Consider the following 21,387-nt stretch of genomic DNA (forward strand, 5'->3'; position numbering starts at 1 on the left):
TCAGTTCCAAGACATTTGTTTCAGGTCCAGGGAGAACCTGACTAGGCAATTTGGGCTGGACTGTTCTTAAAAGGAACAGGGTCAAGACTGATTTGCGTATGGTTGGGTCCAAATTGTGGTGACATGGTGAGCAAAATAACTATGGATAAACCCAGACCTATGACTGGGGGTGAGTGTTTGCATTGTTCAGCACTCCCTTCATCATCCTTTTGTGTTATTAAAGTTGCCCTAAGTGGGACGGGCATGCCTAGCTATTGGTCCCGTGATCACTGTGCTACTGGATTCAAGCTAGCATGACTGATGATGGGTGATACTCTGAAACTAGTCCCAGGATGCTTGGTTTTGGACCAGGGAGGACCTGGTTTAGCAGTTCGGACTGGACTGTTCCCATGAGGAACAGGGTCAAGACTGATTTACCTATGGCTGGGTCCAAACTGGGGTGGCATGTTGAAAAAAAGAACGATGGATTAAACCCAGATCAGTGACTAACGATGAGTGTTTACATTGTTCAGCACTCCCTTCATCATCCGTTTGTGTTATTAAAGTTGCTCTAAGTGAGAAGGATATGCCCAGATGTGGGTCCTGAACTGGCTGTGGATTCAAGCATGTCTGGCTGGTGAAGGGTGATACTCTGAAGCTGATCCCAGCATCTTTGTTTCTGGTCCAAGATGGATTTGGCTTGGCATTTGTGGCTGGAGTGTATCCTAATAAGGAACAAGGCCATGAATGATTTGCATTTGGCTGCGTTAAAACTGGGGTGGCATCATGAGCAAAAGAACAATGGATTAAACCCCGATTTGTGACTGGGGTTGAGTGTTTGCATTGTTCAGCACTCCCTCCATCATCCTTTTGTGTTATTACAGTTGTTTTTAAGTGGGAAGGGTATGCCCAGATGTGGGTCCCATGCTCACTGTTCCACTGGATTTAAGCTAGCATGGTTGATGATGGGTGATACTCTGAAACTGGTTCCAGGGTGCTTCCTTCTGGTCTATAGAGGACCTGGCTTGGCAGTTCGGCTGGACTGTTCCCATGAGGAACAGGGTCAAGATTGATTTGCATATGGTTGGGTCCAAATGGGGGTGCTATGGTGAGCAGGAGAATGATGGATTAAACCTGAATCTGTGACTGGGGGTGATTGTTTGCATTGTTGAGCACACTCTCCTTCATCCTTTTATGTTATGAAAATTGCCATATGTGGGAAGGGTATGCCTAGACATGGGTCCCTTGCTCACTGTGGCACTAGATTCAAGCTAGTCTGGCTGAAGAAAAGTCATTCTGGGAAAAGTTCCAGAATGCTTGTTTCTGGTTCAGGGAAAACCTGGCTTGGTAGTTTGGGCTGAACTGTTCCCATGAAGAACATGGTCAAGATTGGTTTGCATATGGATGGGTCCAAAGTGTGGTACCATGGTGAGCAAAAGATCCATGGATTAAACCCAGATCTGTGATTGGGGATGAGTGTTTGTGTTGTTTAGCACTCTGTCCTTCATTCTTTTGTGTTATTAAAGTTGCTCTAAGTGGGAAGGGTATGCCCAGGCTTGGGTCCCTTGCTCACTCTGTCACTGAGTTCAAGCTAGTTTGTCTGGTGAAGGATGATGCTCTGAAACTGGTCCCAAAACACTTGTTTCAGGTCCAGGGAGAACCTGGCTACGCAATTTGGGCGGGACTGTTCCCATGAAGAACAAGGTCAAGACTGATTTGCATATGGTTGGGTCCAAACTGGGGTGATATGGTGAGCAAAAGAATGATGAATAAACCCAGATATGTGTCTGGGGATGAGTGTTTGCATTGTTCAGCACCCTATCCATCGTCTTTTTGTGTTATTAAAGTTTCCCTAAGTGCGAAGGGCATGCTTAGACATGGGTCCCGTGCTCATTGTGCTAGTGGATTTACGCTAGCATGACTGATGATGGGTGATACTCTGAAACTGGTCCTAGGATACTTAGTTTTGGGCCAGGGAGAACCTGGTTTAGCATTTCGGGCTGGACTGTTCCCATGAGGAACAGGGTCAAGACTGATTTGTATATGGCTGGGTCCAAATTAGGGTGGCATGTTGAGCAAAAGAAATATGGATTAAACCCAGATCTGTGACTGGGGGAGAGTGTTTGCATTGTTCCATTGTTCAGCACTCTCTTCATCATCCTTTTATCTTATTAAAGTTGCCTTAATTGGGAAGGGTACGCCCAGACTTGGGTCCCTTGCTCACTGTGTCACTGAGTTCAAGCTAGCCTGGCTGGTGAAGGATGATGCTCTGAAACCGGTCCCAAAACACTTGTTTTAGGTCCATGGAGAACCTGGCTAGGCAATTTGGGCTGGACTGTACCCAAGAGAAACAGGGTCAAGACTGATTTGCGTATGGTTGGGTCCAAACTGGGGTGACATGATGAGCAAAATAATGATGGATAAACCTAGATCTGTGACTGGGGGTGAGTGTCTGCATTGTTCAGCACTCCATCCATTATCCTTTTGTGTTATTAAAGTTGCCCTAAGTGGGAAGGGCATGCCTAGCCATGAGTCCCGTGCTCACTGTGCTAGTGGATTCAAGCTTGCATGACTGATGATGGGTGATGCTCTGAAACCGGTCCCAGGATGCTTGGTTTGGGCCAGGGAGGACCTGGTTTGGCAGTTCAGACTAGACTGTTCCCATGAGGACCAAGGTCAAGACTGATTTGTATACGGCTGGGGTGGCATGCTGAAAAAAAAGAACAATGGATTAAACCCAGATCTGTGACTAAGGGTGAGTGTTTACATTGTTCAGCACTCCCTTCATCATCCTTTTGTGTTAATAAAGTTGCTCTAAGTGGGAAGGGTATGCCCAGATGTGGGTCCTGAACTCACAGTTCCAGTGGATTCAAGCATGTCTGACTGATGAAGGGTAATACTCTGAAAGTGATCCTAGCATCTTTGTTTCTGGCCCAAGAAGGATTTAGCTTTGCATTTTCAGCTGGACTGTTCCCAATGAAGAACAGGGTCATCACTGATTTGCATTTGGCTGGATGAAAACTGGGGTGGCTTCATGAGCAAAAGAACGATGGATTAAACCCAGATCTGTGACTGGGGGTGAGTGTTTGCATTGTTCAGCACTCCCTCCATCATCCTTTTGGGTTATTAAAGTTGTCTTAAGTGGGAAGGGTATGTCCAGATGTGGGTCCCATGCTCACTGTTCCACTGGATTTAAGCTAGCTTGGTTGATGATGGGTGATACTCTGAAACCGGTTCCAGGGTGCTTCTTTCTGGTCTATAGAGGACCTGGCTTTGCAGTTCGGGGTGGACTGTTCCCATGAGGAACATGGTCAAGACTGATTTGCATATGGTTGGGTCCAAATGGGGGTGGCATGGTGGCAAAAGAACGATGGATTAAATCCAGATCGGTGACTGGGGGTGAGTGTTTGCATTGGTGAGCTCTCCAGCCATCATAATTTTGTGTTATTAAAGTTGTCCTAAGTGGGAAGGGTATGCCTAGACATGGGTCCCGTGTTTACAGTGTCACTGGGTTCAAACTAGCTTGGCTGATAAAGGTTGATACTTTGAAACTTTTTCCAAGATATTTTTATTTATGGTCTATAGAGGATCTGACTTGGTAGCTCGGGCTGGACTGTTACTATGTGGAACAGGGTCAAGACTGATTTGCATATGGTTGGATCCAAAAGAGGATGCTATGGTGAGCAGAAGAATGATGGATTCAACTTGAATCCTGATTTGGGGTGATTGTTTGCATTGTTGAACACTCTCTCCATTATTTTTTTGTGTTATGAAAATTGTCCTATGTGGGAAGGGTATGCCTAGACATGGGTCCTTTGCTCACTGTGCCACTAGATTCAAGCCAGCCTGGCTGAAGAAAAGTCGTACTCTGAAGCTGGTCCCAAAACACTTGTTTCAGGTCCAGGGAGAACCTGGCTAGGCAATTTGGGCTGGACTGTTCCCAAGAGACACAGGGTCAAGACTGATTTGCGTATGGTTGGGTCCAAACTGGGGTGACATGATGAGCAAAATAATAATGGATAAACCTAGATCTGTGACTGGGGGGTGAGTGTCTGCATTGTTCAGCACTCCATCCATTATCCTTTTATGTTATTAAAGTTGCCTTAATTGGGAAAGGTATGCCCAGACTTGGGTCCCTTGCTCACTGTGTCACTGAGTTCAATCTAGCCTGGCTGGTGAAGGATGATGCTCTGAAACCTGTCCCAAAACACTTGTTTTAGGTCCATGGAGAACCTGGCTAGGCAATTTGGGCTGGACTGTTCCCAAGAGAAACATGGTCAAGACAGATTTGCGTATGGTTGGGTCCAAACTGGGGTGACATTATGAGCAAAATAATGATGGATAAACCTAGATCTGTGACTGGGGGGTGAGTATCTGCATTGTTCAGCACTCCATCCCAGGATGCTTAGTTTTGGGCCAGGGAGAACCTGATTTAGCAGTTTGGACTGGACTGTTCCCATGAAGAACAGGGTCAAGACTGGTTTGCATATGGCTGGGTCCAAACCGGGATGGCATGCTGAGCAAAAGAACCATGGATTAAACCCAGATCTGTGACTGGGGGTGAGTGTTTGCATTGTTGAGCACTCTCTCCATCATTCTTTTGTGTTATTAAAGTTGCCCAAAGTGGAATGGGAATGCTTAGACCTGGCAGGGGAGACACCATGGTGACGTGGTTGTTTTCTCTGTGGTATCCGAGGAGAAGGTTCCAGTGTTTCCAGCCGGTGCAGCTCTTTTCTTCAGCGTGAAATCGGGGGACCCTTCCGGAAGGGATCTCTGCGAAGATGGCGGCTAGTCGAGCGCGCCCAAATGCCGTGAGGTTCTCAGCAGTTGAATACGTCAAGATGGATGGATTGTTGTTCAGCCGCTCAATGCTGCAAAAGGAACTTGGATTCAGACCTGATCAGATTGACTACCTGTTTGCTTTTCTTGGAGGTAAAGTCTTTGAAGTGATTTTCACCACCTTTGCTTTGTTTGAACAATGCCTCAAGCGCTTTAAAGAAAGGAATGGGGGGCGTGTCCATGATGGCGGAGCGCTAGGACGTGCTTGCTAGCACTCCGCCGCCTCGATCCAGAAAAGTGCCTTGCGGCCCGTTGGGGGGAAGCCTGGAGGCTCCCCCCGCATTGTGAGGCCCCCCCGGGTGTTTTCTGCCGCTTGGCTGCGGCCGGGTCTGGGCTGTGCCGCTCCCGAGGGGAGAGCTGGGGTTGGCCCCGGAGTCGAGGCGGGGCCGCGGAGCGGCGCGAGAGGCGGCCTGGGCCGCAGTGCGGACCTCTCATCGGCGGCCCTGCTGAGCGGGGCGCCGAGGGATTGAGAGCCTGGGGGCTCACCCAGGGCCCCATAGCAGCTGAATTGCGCCGCGGGACCCGGCGCCTGGAGAATTGAGCGCCCTGAAGGAGAGGGGCGCTCCCTCATGTTCTGTCGGACCGGGAGCGGCAGACGAGGCCCCTCACCCTGGCACCTTGGAGTGGGGCCTCGTGAAGTGCAGGGCCCCAGTAGAAGGTAGGGGCCCGGATGCCCAGCCTCCGGGCTGTTTTACTTCAACATTTGAACTTCTGATAAGCGTGGTCCTGCAATCTCGTGGAAGGCGCCAGGAACGGACTGCTGCAAGTGGTGGCTGCTGGGGGTCGGAGCTGGGCACGGTCCCGGACAGGGCGGTATATACTGATCGGCCCCACACGGAAATCCTGGAGGCCCTACGGGATTGAACCGGCGAGGCGTGACCAGGCCGGCGCGATGGCAACATCAAAATCCAAGCGCAAGCGCTCAGTGAGGGACATGCTGGCAGGGGCGCGCCTGACATCTGGGACTGTGGCGGAGGACCTACCTGAGACGAGGGCCTTGGAGAGTCGGGTGGAGACAGATCCAGAGGAGAGTTCTCCCGTTACGAAGGGCTTTCTGACCTCCCTGTTTGAGTCACTCCGGGGAGATATCCAAGAGCTGCCTAGGGACATCTCACAGGAGGTGAAGGGGCTACGAGGAGAGGTTACCTCCTTGGGTGAACGTGTATCGCAGCTAGAGGACAGTGAGATCCCTCGCGGTGAAGAGGTGGCGGGCCTGCAACAGGAGGTAGTCTGCCTCCAAGAGCAGCAGGACCTCCTCCAGATGGCGGTTGAAGACTTGGAAAATCGCTTGAGGCGACAAAATATTCGTATTAGAGGGGCCCCGGTTGGTGCTGAAAAAGAGGACATTGAGGGCTACGTGGTGGACCTGTTTCGCTCCTTGCTTGGCACAGACGAGACACGGGAAGTAGTCCTGGACCGGGTACATCGAGTTGGGTGCGCCAGGGGCCCTGGAGACCGCCCCCCAGACATTTTAGCCTGTCTCCACAACTTTGTCCTTAAAGAAAAGATTCTACAGCGGGCCCGCAACCTCCAGAGTGTACTCTTTCGAGGGCATGAACTCCAGCTATTCCATGACCTATCTGTGCGGACTTTGCAGAGGCGGAGAGAGTTCAGACCGATCACGGATCACTTGAGAGCGCACAATGTGTCCTACTCCTGGGGCCATCCGTTCCGCTTGGTCTTCCGCTGGGAGGAGCAGCTCCGGCAGGTGAAATCCGTCTCAGAGGCTAGCCGCATCCTGGGTCTGGAGGATATGGGCCAGGAGGCGAGCGAGGGGGCGGTTCTGCCGGCGGGGGGCCCTCCTCGTTGGCGGAGAAAAGAGAAGAAAAGGAAGCTGCAGCGCCCGACGGCCTCGGAGCTGAGATCGGAGAAAGAGAAGCTGCTTTGAACAATGTGGCCACCGGAACTTCAGCCTAGTGTGGACACCCGGGGGCGCCCGGGATTGCTATTGGCCGCATTGCTAACAATATGCTGATCGTTGAAGAGGGTCGAGGTGGCGGGGGCAATGGACCTGGTTACCTGACTTGGTTGAATACACAGCCCCGTGGAGACTGCATCTCGTGAAGATGGACGACCGAGGACGTTTGTGTTCTATGCACCTGTTGTGCTTATTAGTTTTCTGTTGTTGGGTTTCCCTGCGCCTCTGGCTTTTTGTGGAGATACCCTCAGGCCTGAGTGCTCTAGGTGGTCTAGATATTAATGTAGGGGGTAGTCCTCTGTTGTGCCCCTGCCTCTTCTGCTTGCTCCCTTCAGTATAGGCTATGACCATTAAATGTATAAGTTTAAATGTTAGGGGGCTCAATAACCCTACTAAGAGGCTAGCCATCCTATCAGCTTTAGAGAGATCGGGGAGTCATATATGTCTCTTGCAGGAGACGCACCTCGTCTTTAAAGAGACCTACCGTATGTGCTCTAAGTGGCTCCCCAGGCAGTTCTGGTCCTCGCTACCATCAAAGCATGCAGGGGTGGCAAATTCTTCTATCACGCTAATTTCCAGGGGAAGTGATATCAAAATTGCACGAGGTTCCAGGGAGGCTTTTAGCCATGAGGCTTAGACTGGGGTTTTTTTCCTTCACGATTGCTTTCCTTTACGCACCTAATTCTCAACAAGAAACCTTCCTGAGACAGTCTTTGACTCCGCTGCTCCAATCCCCTGATGGTGCTGTGCTGCTGGGGGGCGATTTTAATTTGGTGATGGACGGGGACCTGGATCGCTCAGGTCATTGGTATGGGCAGATGGGGTCTTTGTCGGACGCAGGGCGGCAGTGGTTGAGTGAGTGTGGTCTGGTGGATGTGTGGAGGAGTGCGCACCCCTCTTTGAGGGACTACTCCTTTTACTCATCAGCAACCAAAACATACGCTAGGTTGGACCTTTTTCTGGCATCCCAGAAGCTTATTCCCAGGGTTAGAGACTCAGCGATTGAGCCGCGGGCCCTGTCAGATCATGCCCCAGTTACAGTTGAGATCCGCACAGACATGGAGAGGGTCAGTGCATCGGGATGGCGATTTAGGGATTCGATGCTTCAGAACGTTGCAACGGTAGAGGCGATCCGAAGGGCAATAACAGATTACCTTAGCTTTAATGATGATGGGACAATAAGCATTGCAACACTGTGGGAGGCACTGAAGGCTGTCTTGAGGGGCGAGGTGATGTCGCTTTCTTCTAGGGACAATAAGGCAAGGAGTCGACTCAGGGGGGACCTAGAGCAGCAAGTGAGGGTGTTGGAGCGCTCACATAAACACACCGGTGCTCCTAGAATATGGCAAGAGCTCGAGAAGGTGCGAAAGCAGCTGAGGAGGTTGGACTGGGACAGGGCAGAGCACGCAGTAGTCTGCCTCAAACAAAAGTACTATGTAGGAAGTAACAAGTGCGGGAAGTTGCTGGCACGTAGGTTGAGAGCGCAGCGTGCAGCATCAGTGATAAAAATGGTGCGCTCCTCTTCTGGAACAGAAGCGCACACGAGTGACCAAATAGCGCAGGCTTTTGCGGAATTCTATCGAAATCTATACAGGGCTGAGGAGCCCGGTACCTTAACTCCAGAATCCTTCTTAGAGGACATAGCAATCACTCCTTTGTCTTTGTGAGAGGCAACCGCGTTAGATCAACCTAAAAGGGCAGAGGAGGTTATGTCAGCGATCGCCCGGCTGCAGACCGGGAAGTCACCTGGCCCCGATGGTTTCCCTGCGCTTTTTTATAAATCCTTCTGTGTGGAACTTATTCCCGTTTTGGTGCGACTTTTTAACTCTTTTCGTCAAACGGGCGCTCTTACGCCTAGTATGTTAGACGCTACTATCGTGGTTATCCCGAAACCGGGGAAGGATCCCGAGGAATGCACCTCGTACAGGCCGATCTCACTCCTGAATATTGACACCAAATTATTCACTGGCATTCTGGCACACCGCCTCAACTATTATATGCCGGGGCTTGTGGATCCCGACCAAGCGGGATTTATACCGCATAGACAGTGTAGCGATAATACCAAGCGACTGCTTCACCTCTTGGATAAAACCGAACGCTCTCGTAGGGCGGCGCTCTTCCTATCTATCGATGCTGAAAAGGCCTTCGATAGGGTTTACTGGCCATACCTGTTCAAGGTGCTTGAACGCTTCGGACTGGGCTCGGGCTTCATGGCATGGATTTGCTGCATTTATCAAGCGCCTCGGGCGGCGGTTCGGGTTAATGGGACACTTTCTTTGCCGTTCGCCGTCCAAAGAGGGACCAGGAAGGGGTGTCCGCTTTCGCCCCTCCTGTTCGCGCTCTACATGGAGCCTATGGCGCAGAGGCTACGGGACAACCCTCAGATCACGGGCGTGAAGTTTGGGGGGGATGAACATCTCATATCACTATATGCGGATGACGTCATCCTTACTCTGGCGGAGCCTATGACCTCACTACCGGCGCTAATGGGTGTTTTAGAGGAATTTGGATGAGTTTCGGGGTTTCGAATGAACATGCCTAAATCGCAGGCTATGGGCAAGTTTATCAGTGCGGAGCATGAAAGGGACCTGAAGGCCCGATTCAATTTTTTATGGTCCTCCTCGGGGCTCCCATACTTGGGGATCGAACTGGGCTCCACAGTCGCCCCACAGCGACGTTGAATTATGCGAAACTAACCCGGGAGGTGCAGTGCGACTTAGAGACATGTGGGAAACTTAAATTGTCCTGGCTGGGTAGTGTTGCGGCAGTGAAGATGACCATCTTACCACGTATGCTTTATCTGTTTCAGGTGCTCCCGCTGGAGCCCCCGCCGCGGACGATAGCGACCCTCCAAATGGTGGTTCTAGGATTTATATGGGAAGGGAAGGTGGCGCGGTTATCGCAGCAGGTCCTGTATCGCCCCAAGAGGGAGGGGGGTCTGGCGGTCCCCTGTCTCCTTCAATACTTCCAAGCAGCACAGCTGCGTTTCCTCTTGGAATGGAGCCGACCGTCTTCTGAGAAGCATTGGTGTTTCATGGACCAGGCAGTGGCTGGCTCTCACATATGGAAGGAACCCTGGCTTAGGCGCCGTCACAGGGCGCAGGGATTGTATATATCCCCGGTCACGGAGGTTTCGATGAGAGTGTGGGATCGGGTGGCAGTCAGGGTGGGTTTGACGACCTTCCCATCCCCAATGACTCCCCTAGGCGCGGACCCCAATTTTGGCCCGGGCCTACAGTCTGAAGCATTGCGTCGGTGGTATGAGGGGGGCTGCAAAAGGGTGGGATATTTATTCGATGAGCAGGGGGTTATCCCCTTTGACCAGCTGAGGGAGCTATATGGCCTAACCGAGGCTGACAGGATGATGTACTATCAAATAAGACACTGGGCCCTGCTTCCAGCCAATAGGATATGAATAGATAGGCCGTTAACACCGTTTTAAAAATGGATTCTAATGAAAAAGGGATATAAGCGCGTGGTTTCTGAGCTCTATGTCCTCTTACGGGGGGAGGTCTGCTCAACCAAGACTAAGGGTCAATTGAGATGGGAGAAGGAACTAGAGAGGGAGCTAACGGAAGATGAGTGGGAGAGTGTTTTTTATAGGGCGCATCACACAGCTTATAACTCAGCAGGTACAGAGACAGCCTATAAAGTAGCCTCCTCCTGGTATTACACCCCGAATAGGATCCATGCTTGGGATCATGACAAATCTAGTCTTTGCTGGAGGGGGTGTGGGGAAGGGGGCTCTCTTGTGCATTTACTATGGCATTGTCCCAAACTACATCGGTACTGGAAGGACATAATAGACACTGTGGACATGGCTTTTGACACTCGGATCCCTAGATTTCCTGCCTATATTTTGCTGGGCCTTCCCAATCCTCTCACATTTCTCCTGAGATCATTGAGGGGACGGCAGATGGCTTTAGCTTTGAATGCTGCAGTACAGCTGTTGCTATCTGTGTGGGGGACAGAGCGGATCCCGACAACAGTCTCGTGGCTGCACAAGCTCTGGTTTATCCTCGCTATGGAAAAGCTCACCCTGACTTCTCAGCAGCGGAGCGGGGACTTTAAAGAACTTTGGCAACCATTCTTACATATCCTATCCGGGGAGTTTTCAGAGCTGACATGTCCAACTTATTTGAGGGTTCTGAATTTGAATTGAGTGCAGGGGATTGCACCTTCAAGGAGATGTATTTATAGGACTAGATTTATATGGTATAAGAGCCTGAGATTGTTTGACTACTGTATTGTTAGCCAGCAGTGGGGAAACATAGTTGTATTATATATTTAACCTTCTTTTTTTTTTCTATTGTTTCGCATGAAGTAAGCTAATAACGAGCCGTTGGCAATACTGTGATGTAGTGCATATGCGATGTTCTATAATTCAAAAATTAATAAACAGATTTGATCCATAAAGAAAGGAATGACTCTGCACCTTTGAAAGTGTTCTCCATGAATGCCTTGACTCATCCTCAGAAGAGATGGGTGAATGTCTCCATGTTTAATGAGTATGTTCAGAGCGCTGACATTATCACTTGGCTCAATCAGTTTTGCATTGTTTTTCATGGGGCAAGAGTGAGAGATGCTGATGGAGTAAAGACTGGCTACTTTAAAGCCTTGGTATCTTTAAAGACAGACCCTGCCACTGAGGAACTGAGGCACATACCTAGCGCTTTTAGACTTGGTGGAGCCACAGGCACTGTCTTCTATGTGGGTCACCCTAGGAGATGCAGGAAATGTAATTTGGAGGGGCACTTAGCTAAGGATTGCACTGCACCTTTCTGCACTAAGTGTAGAAACACTGGACATGAAGTTGAGGACTGTGTGGCTGAAAAAACATGCAATCTTTGTGGCTCAACTGAGCATGAGTTTAAAAACTGCCCCTCCTCCTATGCCTTTAAAATCAAAGCTGCACGATTGGAGCAACCTTTCACTCCCCACCAGAGTAGAGGGAGGTCAAGGGAAGATGTAGAGGAGGAGGAGGAAGAATTAATCAGGCTTGGTTTGGAGGAGGAAAGATTTGCTCTACAAACTGGTTTATCATTGTCTGACGCAAAGGTGGATATCACTGTGGAGCAAGTCACCTCTGGAGAAGGTGCTTCAGTTTTGGTGGGAAAACAAGCAGGTGCAGTTGATGAGGCTGGAAACTGCATGGAACCTAATGAGAGTGCTTCACCAGGTGCTCCTGATCAACCAATCATGGCTCCCACACCTGATGTAAATTTGGCTGTCCAATCACAGCAGACGTCCTCCACAACCACTAGGGGGGTGTTGCCCAACATCACCTGTGTGCTGCTGAAAGGAATGATATCGTCAGTGCTGGAGGCTCGTCCCTGATTTCCACCACAGGTGCAGCTCTTGACGCACCCTAGGTGCAACTTGTTCCACTTTCTGCTCCACAGCCACATGGCACTGTTATGGATGACAGTCTGTATGTTACGCCTAAGGTATTTTCCACTCCAAGCCAGCACTCCCTAGAACCTGCTTCATCTGGTACTGCAAATGCGATTGGTACTCAGGATACAGTGTCTACAATTTCCTCTACAGACTCTTGCAGTGAGATAGAGTTCGCCTGTAATGCCCTGGAACACTCTTCTTTCTCTGACAATGCGGTTGCTGGTGAGGTAGTTGAGTGGGGCAAGGATGACATTTTTGTTGAGGAAGAGGTTGAATCTGCCATGGATGTCTCAACCTCATTAAAAAGGAAGGAGAAAGAGGGTGATGACACGGAAGAGACTGGGTTTGAGAGCAATGACTCTAGAGACTTGTGCGCACAGGATGACAGGCGCAATTTCCAGGCGGTGACATGGGAGGACGCTTTTACCCCTGTGATCAAGCGGAAGACAAAGAAAAGGAATAGAAAATTGGACTGAAAGTACCATTTTACAATGTTTATGTTTTTCTGATATTTCCTGATGCTTCTCTTGGGGAGTATTAATGTCAGGTGCTTGGTTGATGATGTGAAAAGTTCATAAATTTTTGACTTTTTGAGCCGGCAAAAATTGGACATGATTTTCTTTCAGGAATGTACTATTCCAGAACATTCTAGGGACCCAAAACTGCAGCAAATGTGGACTTGTGGCCCTTCCATCTGGTCAGGCTGTAATTCTGACCGAAATGCAGGATTAGGCATTTTACTTTGCAGTTCTGACTTTGCTGTTCACCAAGTACAACATGTGGTTAAGGGGAGACTATTATGTGTGGATGGTACTTGGAATGGCCATGATTTACGCCACATTAATGTGTACTGCCCTTCATCATTGTCCTGCAGAAAGAATGTTTTGAGCTTCCTGCCTGAGCTCCTTTTATGCAACAGGAATGTTTTTCTGGGTGGTGATTTTAACTGTTTACTGGATGTGAAAGACAGATCCTCTTCTTCTGCAGTACACCTTACGGTAGCTCTACCTCACTGAAAAGTATTATTTCTGATTTTCATTTACAGGATTCTTACAAAGTGTTACATCCAAAGGGTCCAGGTTGCACTTGGGTTAGTTCTAACTCTCCCACTAAGTCTCGCATTGACTTTATCTTTGCAAGTCTCTCTGAAAAGATAATTTCAGCTACTCTCATTCCTGTTTTCGTTTTGGATCATTACCTCATTTCAGTGGGTGTCTCCATAGCAGATATACCTCTTAGAGGGAAGGGTCTGTGGAAACTTAATATTATCTAGCTCAATGACAAGGCTACCCGGGATAAGTTTAGTTACCATTACCAGAATTGGCAGTCCCTCAAAATTCTTTTCCCCTCCATCAGTGAGTGGTGGGAGCACATTAAGATTCGTATACGGTCCTTCTTTATTCGGGAGGGAACTAGAGTGGCTAGAGACCGACGTTGTAGAATCAACCATTTGCAAATCCGGCTCCAGAATTTATCCAAGCTGTTGGAGTTCGGTTTTGATGTTAAGGCCGACATTCTTTTGTGCAAGCAGAGGTTATCCTCATTGTACCATGATTTTACTAAAGGGTTGCTTCTGCGCAGTAGGGTTCAGTTCCTGGAGGAAAATGAGACTTGCTTGAGGTTTTTCTTTCTTAAAGCTAGGGCTACTGGGAGAGTTATAGATGCCATGATGGACTCCAAAGGTACCACACATACCACTACTGAAGGTATCCGAGTCAGTGTGCATGATTTCTATAGCAACTTATATGGCCCCAAAGTTTCAGACAATGCAACTGGGAATTTTTTCATGCATCATCTGCGTTTGTCTTTGTCTGAAGAGGATAAGTAAGTTCTTGAAGGGGATTTGGTGCTTGCAGAGACCTCAAACGGGCTATGCTCAGCTTGCCTAAGGGGAGATCCCCAGGTTCTGATGGCATACCTGTAGAGTTCTATGCTACATTTTGGGACTTAGTGGGCTCCGACATGCTTGAAGTCTTTCGTTGTTCTATGAGGGAAGGATTGCTCCCCAATTCCTTGAGAGGTGATTGCATAAGACTTCTCTATAAGAAGAAAGGTGATAGAGCCGATGTAAAGAACTGGCGTCCAATCAGCCTTCTTAATGTAGACTTTAAAATATTGTCTAAAACTTTGTGCCTTTGGTTGTGGTCTGTTGTTTCCACAGTCGTTGAATCAGACCAAACGTGTGGCATACCTGGGCGTAAGATATCTGACAATTTATGTTTGGTTAGGGATGTGTTATCGTATGTTAAAGACCGTGGGTTATCTATGTGTTTGCTGAACTTGGATCAGGAAAAGGCTTTTGATAGGCTAAACCACTCTTTTCTGTTTCAGGTTTTAGAACATTTGAATTTTGGTCCAACATTTAGGTCCTGGATTTCTTTATTGTATACCGATTGTTACAGCAGGGTCATGGTCAATGGCATGTTGACTGCCTCTTTTCCCGTTTATTCAGGTGTACGGCAGGGATGTCCTTTTCCCCCCTCTTGTTCATTTTGGCCATCGAACCTTTTCTTGCAACTCTGAGGGCTGACAAGCTGATTAAAGGGATCTCTGTCCCTGGAGGTAGGGGGGTTTCTGTCACTGCCTCTGCTTATATGGACGATGTATCTGTTTTTTGTTCAGATAAAATTTCCATCCGCCAGGTTTTATGGTATTGTAGTAGGTTTTCCTTTGCTTCATCATCGAGGATTAACCTGGCAAAGAGTGAGTGTTTGTACGTGAACTGGAAGGAGGATAAGATGGATTGGGGCCTTAAGGTAGTGCAAGATCGCGTTAAAGTTCTTGGTCTGTTCTTTGGTGGGTTTTTCAGTTCATTTGGGGAGGAAAGCAAGAACGAGTGGCCCGCATGACCATGTTTAAGTCTGTGGTTTTGGGTGGCAAGAGTTCTCCAAACATTGGTCTCGCTTTGCAATCTTTGCTTATTTGCACCATGATCAGAGGGAGTATTTGTCTGGATAAGGAAGAAAGGAAGTGATCTTTTTTTGCCAGTTTTTGGTTGAATTTTCTGGTGTGCAGAACATGGGGCATGGTTGTCTCTAACAGCATGCCTCATTCAGAATCCTGCCCATTTGCTTACTTTTAGGCCAGGAAATTAATTAGGACTCACAATTTACAAGCGATTCATTTGGGCCTGATCTCACCTCTGCTCATTCGCAAATCTGTTACTGGGGACCAGTATCAGGTTCCAGTTAGGGGGTTTTCAGATCTGTCTTCTAAGGCTATTTGGGCAAATGTTTCTGTACGGTACCTTCATAATATCCATTGTGACCTGGCATGGTCCACAGTACATGGTTGCCTGCCTCTCCGCCTTTTTTTGTTTAGGAGACAATGTTCTAGGGCCCCCTTTTGTGTCAGGAAGGGTTGTTTGGCAGAAGAATCCTGTGACCACCTCTTTTGGTACTGCCCCATGGCAAAACAGGTGTGGGCTTTGGCGGAAGTATGGCTTTCTTCCCTGAATTCTAATGTGGTTTTGTCTAGAGAGGGGTGTGATCTTTGGGCTGTTCGTTTCCAGCTCCCCATGCCAGAAGTATTGGATAGTGGTGAATTGCTTGAAGGATGCTTTGTGGAGGGCTAGAAATCTGCTTTTCAAAGGTGTTGATCTCTCCCCACAAGTGGTCTATGCTCTAGGTCATTCATTGGTCCATGGTTATGTGTGTAAAGATGTATTCCAGAAGGGCAAGTTGCCTGCATACTTGGATTGGTGTTGGAGTGATCATGGATGATGGATGGATTTTTTGGGTTTTGTTTTTTTTCTAACACAGGAATTGCTGTGTTTCTTGGGATTGATCTTTGGCTTTTTTCTTTTATCGCATTGCTTTTAAACATTCCAGCTTTTAGTTTCCTTTACTTCTGAATGCATTAACATCTAGATGTTAACCTGGTGTTGGCCTTGGCACTGTGTGCGGTTTTTCACCTGGTCAAATGTCGTGCCACCTGAAACATGGATTGGCTACCATGTATTCTGTCTTTTAATGGTTGAATAAAGGTTTTGAAACTTTAAAAAAAAAATATATATATAAAAAAATCAAGTTAGCATGACTGATGATGGGTGATACTCTGAAACTGGTCCCAGGATACTTAGGGCCGTATTTATACTTTTTGGTGCACAACTGCACCAACGCAGTTGTGCGTCAAAATATTTAACGGCGGCTAATGCCATTCCAAAGCGCCATGCGGGCGCCTTATTTATGGAATGACGTTAGCCGGCGGAGCTGCCTGGTGTGCGTAAAAAAAAATGACTTACACCAGGCAGCGCCGGCGTAGGGGAAAATGGAGCTTTGGTGTCAAAAAATGGGGCAAGTCAGGCTGAGGCTAAATTTTCGTCTCAACCCGATTTGCGCCATTTTTTTTTTACTCCCAACCCCCATTTAAATGACTCCTGTCTTAGCAAAGACAGGAGTCATGCCCCCTTGCCCAATGGCCATGCCCAGGGGACTTATGTCCCCTGGGCATGGTCATTGGGCATAGTGGCATGTAGGGGGGAACAAATCAGGCCCCCCTATGCCACAAAAAAATAAAAAATAAAATACTTACCTGAACTTACCTTAAGTTCCCTGGCATGGGTCCCTCCATCCTTGGGCGTCCTCCTGGGGTGGGCAAGGGTGGCAGGGGGTGTCCCTGGGGGCATGGGAGGGCACCTCTGGGCTCCTTCCGAGCCCACAGGTCCCTTAACGCCTGCCCTGACCAGGCGTTAAAAAATGCTGCTAAAGCGGCTGGATGTCATTTTTTTTTACCCGCCCACTCCCGGGCGTCATTTTTGCCCGGGAGTGTAAATACGGCGCACATGCCTCGGAGTCATTTTTTAGACGGGAACGCCTTCCTTGCATATCATTAACGCAAGGAAGGTGTACACGCTAAAAAATGACGCAAACTCCAAGATCTTTGGCGCTAGAAGGGTCTAACGCCAAAGTATAAATATGGAGTTAGTTTTGCGTCGGATTTGCGTAAAAAAAAACGACGCAAATCCGGCGCAAACAGAGTATAAATATGCCCCTTAGTTTTGGGCCAGGGAGAAGCTGGTTTAGCAGTTCGGGCTGGACTGTTCCCATGAGGAACAGTGTCAAGATTGATTTGCATATGGTTGGGTTCAAACGGGGGTGGCATGGTGAGCAAAAGAACAATGCATGAAATCCAGATCTGTGACTGGGGGTGAGTGTTTGCATTGGTGAGCTCTCCAGCCATCATCCTTTTGTGTTATTAAAGTTGTCCTAACTGGGAAGGGTATGCCTAGACATGGGTCCCGTGTTTACTGTGTCACTGGGTTCAAGCTAGCTTGGCTTATAAAGGGTGATATTCTGAAACCAGTCTCAAGATGTTTCTTTTTGGTCTATAGAGGACCTGGCTTGGTAGTTCAGGCTGGACTGTTCCCATGAGGAACAGGGTCAAGACTGATTTGCATATGGTTGGGTCCAAATGGGGGTGCTATGGTGAGCAGACGAATGATGGATTAAACCTGAATCTGTGACTGGGGGTGATTGTTTGCATTGTTGAGCATTCTCTCCATCATCCTTTTGTGTTATGAAAATTGCCCTATGTGGGAAGTGTATGCCTAGACATGGGTTCCTTGCTCACTTTGCCACTGGATTCAAGCTAGTCTGGCTAAAAAAAAGTCATGCGCTGAAGATGGTCCCAGAATGCTTGTTTCCGGTCCAGGGAAAACCTCGCTCAGCAGTTTGGGCTGGACTGTTCCCATGAGGAACAGGGCCTGTTCCCATGAGGAACAGGGCCAAGACTGTTTTGCATATGGCTGGGTCCAAAGTGTGGTACCATGGTGAGCAAAAGAACCATGGATTAATCCCAGATCTGTGACTGGGGGTGAGTGTTTGCATTGTTCAGTGCTCCGTCCTTCATTCTTTTGTGTTATTAAAGTTGCTCTAAACCGGGAGGGTATGCCCAGTCTTGGGTCACTTGCTCACTGTATCACTGAGATCAAGCTAGCCTGGATGATGAAAGATGATGCTCTAAAACCAGTCCCAAGGCACTTTTTTTTAGATTCAGGATGAACCTGGCTAGGCAATTTAGGCTGGACTGATCCCATGAGGAACAGGGTCAAGACTGATTTGCATATGGCTGGGTCCAACCTGGGGTGTCATGGTGAGCAACAGAACCATGGATTAAACCCAGGTCTGTGATTGGGGGTGAGTGTTTGCATTGTTCAGCACTCTGTCATCATTTTGTGTTATTAAAGATTACCTAAGTGTGAATGATATGCCCAGACGTGGGAACCGTGCTCACTGTGCCACTGGACTCAAACTAGCCTTGTTGATCAATGATGATATTCTGAAACAGGTCCTATGATACTTGTTTCCGGTTCAGGGAAAACCTGGCTTGGCAGTTTGGGCTGGACTGTTCCCATAAGGAACAGGACGAAGACTGATTTGCATATGGCTGGGTCCAAAGTGTGGTCCCATGGTGAGCAAAAGAACCATGGATTAAACCCAGATCTGTGACTGGAGGTGAGTGTTTGCATTGTTCATCACTCCGTCCTTCATTCTTTTGTGTTATTAAAGTTGCTCTAAGTGGGAAGGGTATACCCAGACTTGGGTACCTTGCTCACGGTGTCACTGAGTTCAAGCTAACCTGGTTGGTAAAAGATGATGCTCTGAAACCCGTCCTAAAGCACTTGTTTCAGATACATAGAGAACCTGGCTTGGCAATTTGGGCTTGATTGTTCCCATGAGGACCTTGGTCAAGACTGATTTGCATATGGCTGGGACCAAACTTGGATAAGGTGGTGAGCAAAATAATGATGGATCAACCCAGGTCTGTGATTGGGGGGTGAGCGTTTCCATTGTTCAGCACTCCATCCATCATCTTTTTGTGTTATTAAAGTTGCTCTAAGTGAAAAGGGCATGGCTAGACATGGGTTCCGTGCTCACTGTGCTAGTGGATTCAAGCTAGCATGACTGATGACGGGTGATATTCTGAAACTGGTCCCAGCGTGCTTGGTTTTGGGTCAGGGAGGATCTCGTTTAGCAGTTCAGACAGGACTGTTCCCATGAGGATCAGGGTCAAGACTGATTTGCATATGGCTCGGTCCAAACTGGGGTGGCATGCTGAGCAAAAGAACCATGAATTAAACCCACATCTGTGACTGGGGGTGAGTGTTTGCATTGTTCATCACTCCCTTCATCATCTTTTTGTGTTATTAAAGTTGCCCTAAGTGTGAGGGCATGCCTAGACATGGGTCCCATGCTCATTGTGCTACTGGATTCAAGCTAGCATGACTGATGATGGGTGATACTCTGAAACTAATCTCAGGATGCTTGGTTTTAGGCCATGGAGTACCTGGTTCAGCAGTTCGGACTGGACTGTTCCAATGAGGAACAGGGTCAAGACTGATTTGCATGGGGGGGTGGCTGTGCAACGAAGCGAGATGGCCGCCTAGAGCGCAAGCTCTGTTTCGCGGCGTCCCCAGGAGGGCGGCAGGAGTGCAGAGACAGCCGGAGAATCCATTGCACCCGGCGCTAACCACCCTACCAACCATCAAACCTCGGCCTGACGCCCGGGAACACAGAGGAAACAAGTCTAGGGGCCAGGGACTTGCGACCCACTCCCGGCGGAGAGGGCCTGGCCGGAGGGGCGGAGTCACGTCTTAAGAGGGCCGCGGCTGGTGCAACAATAGCGGCTATGGATCGGCCTTGCGGGTTGCGAGAGCTGCGGAAGGGCAGAGAAGACCCACGGCCGCATGTGTCCGGGGTTTGATTTTCCCGGACCCCGAGGTGGAGACTGGTCGAGGCGCTTCGGAATCTCCTTGTAACTCCGATTCTCCGATGACACGGAATGAAGATTCTGTGAAAGAGACGGGACCACGCCTCTCAAATAATTAACCGGAGGAACCACCCGGTAAGCAAAAACATCAGCAGTGGGGGCACAACTACCCTCTCCTCCCCCGAGGCTGAACGGCGCTGAGCTGATGTAACACCCCAAGGACCACCCTCCATTGGGACACTACGGCCCATCCACCCCCCCTCTCCCCTTTTTAAAACATAAAGCAAACAGTACCAGGCAAACAGAAGGAGAGGGGGGAGATCAGGAGAGGAGGAGAAGGAAGAGGAGCAGAGGTGAGGGGAGAGGAGCAGAGAGGAAGAGATTGAAAGAGGGGAGACTCTAGTTCATGAAGGTCAAGGGACAGGAGTCGAAGCCTCACCGCAACTGGCATAAAACGGGGAGGCACCGAAGGCAACTGGTGGACAACACTGCCGCATATAACCCTAACCAGGCAAGGCAGCTGGCGAAAGACCTGGAGGAGGGTGTGCCCACCCCTATCTCCCCTCAAACGTTCCCCGCATTCAACACTCAACACCAATTAAAAGAGGACGAGGAATAGTGGGCACAACCTCTCAATACTCTGGGCTATGACAACCCGCACCACGACTCTATAGCAGCGGAACTCTCACTGTTACAATATCCTCCCCCGACCCGAAGACAACGTCAGATTGCCATAATCTACAACAGCCGCAAGGGGGACACACGCATATACACAAAAGAAAAAGCGGAAAAGTAAAAGGAAAGAGAAAAAAGGAAAAGGAAAAGAAAGCGGAGAACACCGAGCAAGCGACAGCAGCCACTGAAGGGGGAGAAGACAACCCAAAAAAAAAACGGAAAAAACTAAAAGAACGAAGAAAAAAAAAGAGGAGAGATGGAATAGAAACAAGAACTGACCGACACAGAAAACCCACACCACTACCGGTCCTCAAGGAGGGAAGTCTGGGCCCTAAGTGGACAACCTCTGGCAATGCCCTGCAACAAATCCTCCAGCAAACCCGCACAACAGTTATTATTCTCAGAAGGGTAGCATCACAAACGCCAAACCCCCACAACGACAAACCCTTCTACACCGTCATCCTCAACCGAATCTACCATAATGTCTCACAAAGACCACCCCACAACCATAGACCGGATACTACAAGAGATCACCACTGTTAGTCGCCGCATAGAGGGGATGAACGCTTCTATAACATCGTTAACACTAGAGACCAAATTCATGCGATCTGACATCACAAGCTTCCAATCCAGAGTGAAGGGATTGGAACAACACATGGGATCATTAGAGGTACAGGCCACTATGTCTCGGGATCGAGACCACAACCTTCTTTACCTCAGTAGTAAACTAACGGACATGGAGGATAGGAGTTGGAGAGATAACATTTGTCTACATGGGATACCAGAAAACGAAGAAGGCTCGGATGTACAGGCCTTTCTGAGCTCCACCCTTCCAAAACTGACTTCACTAGACTTCAGCCCGTCGATAG

This window comes from Pleurodeles waltl, chromosome 12 (assembly GCF_031143425.1).
Source record: "Pleurodeles waltl isolate 20211129_DDA chromosome 12, aPleWal1.hap1.20221129, whole genome shotgun sequence".
NCBI classification, from domain to species: Eukaryota; Metazoa; Chordata; class Amphibia; order Caudata; family Salamandridae; genus Pleurodeles; species Pleurodeles waltl.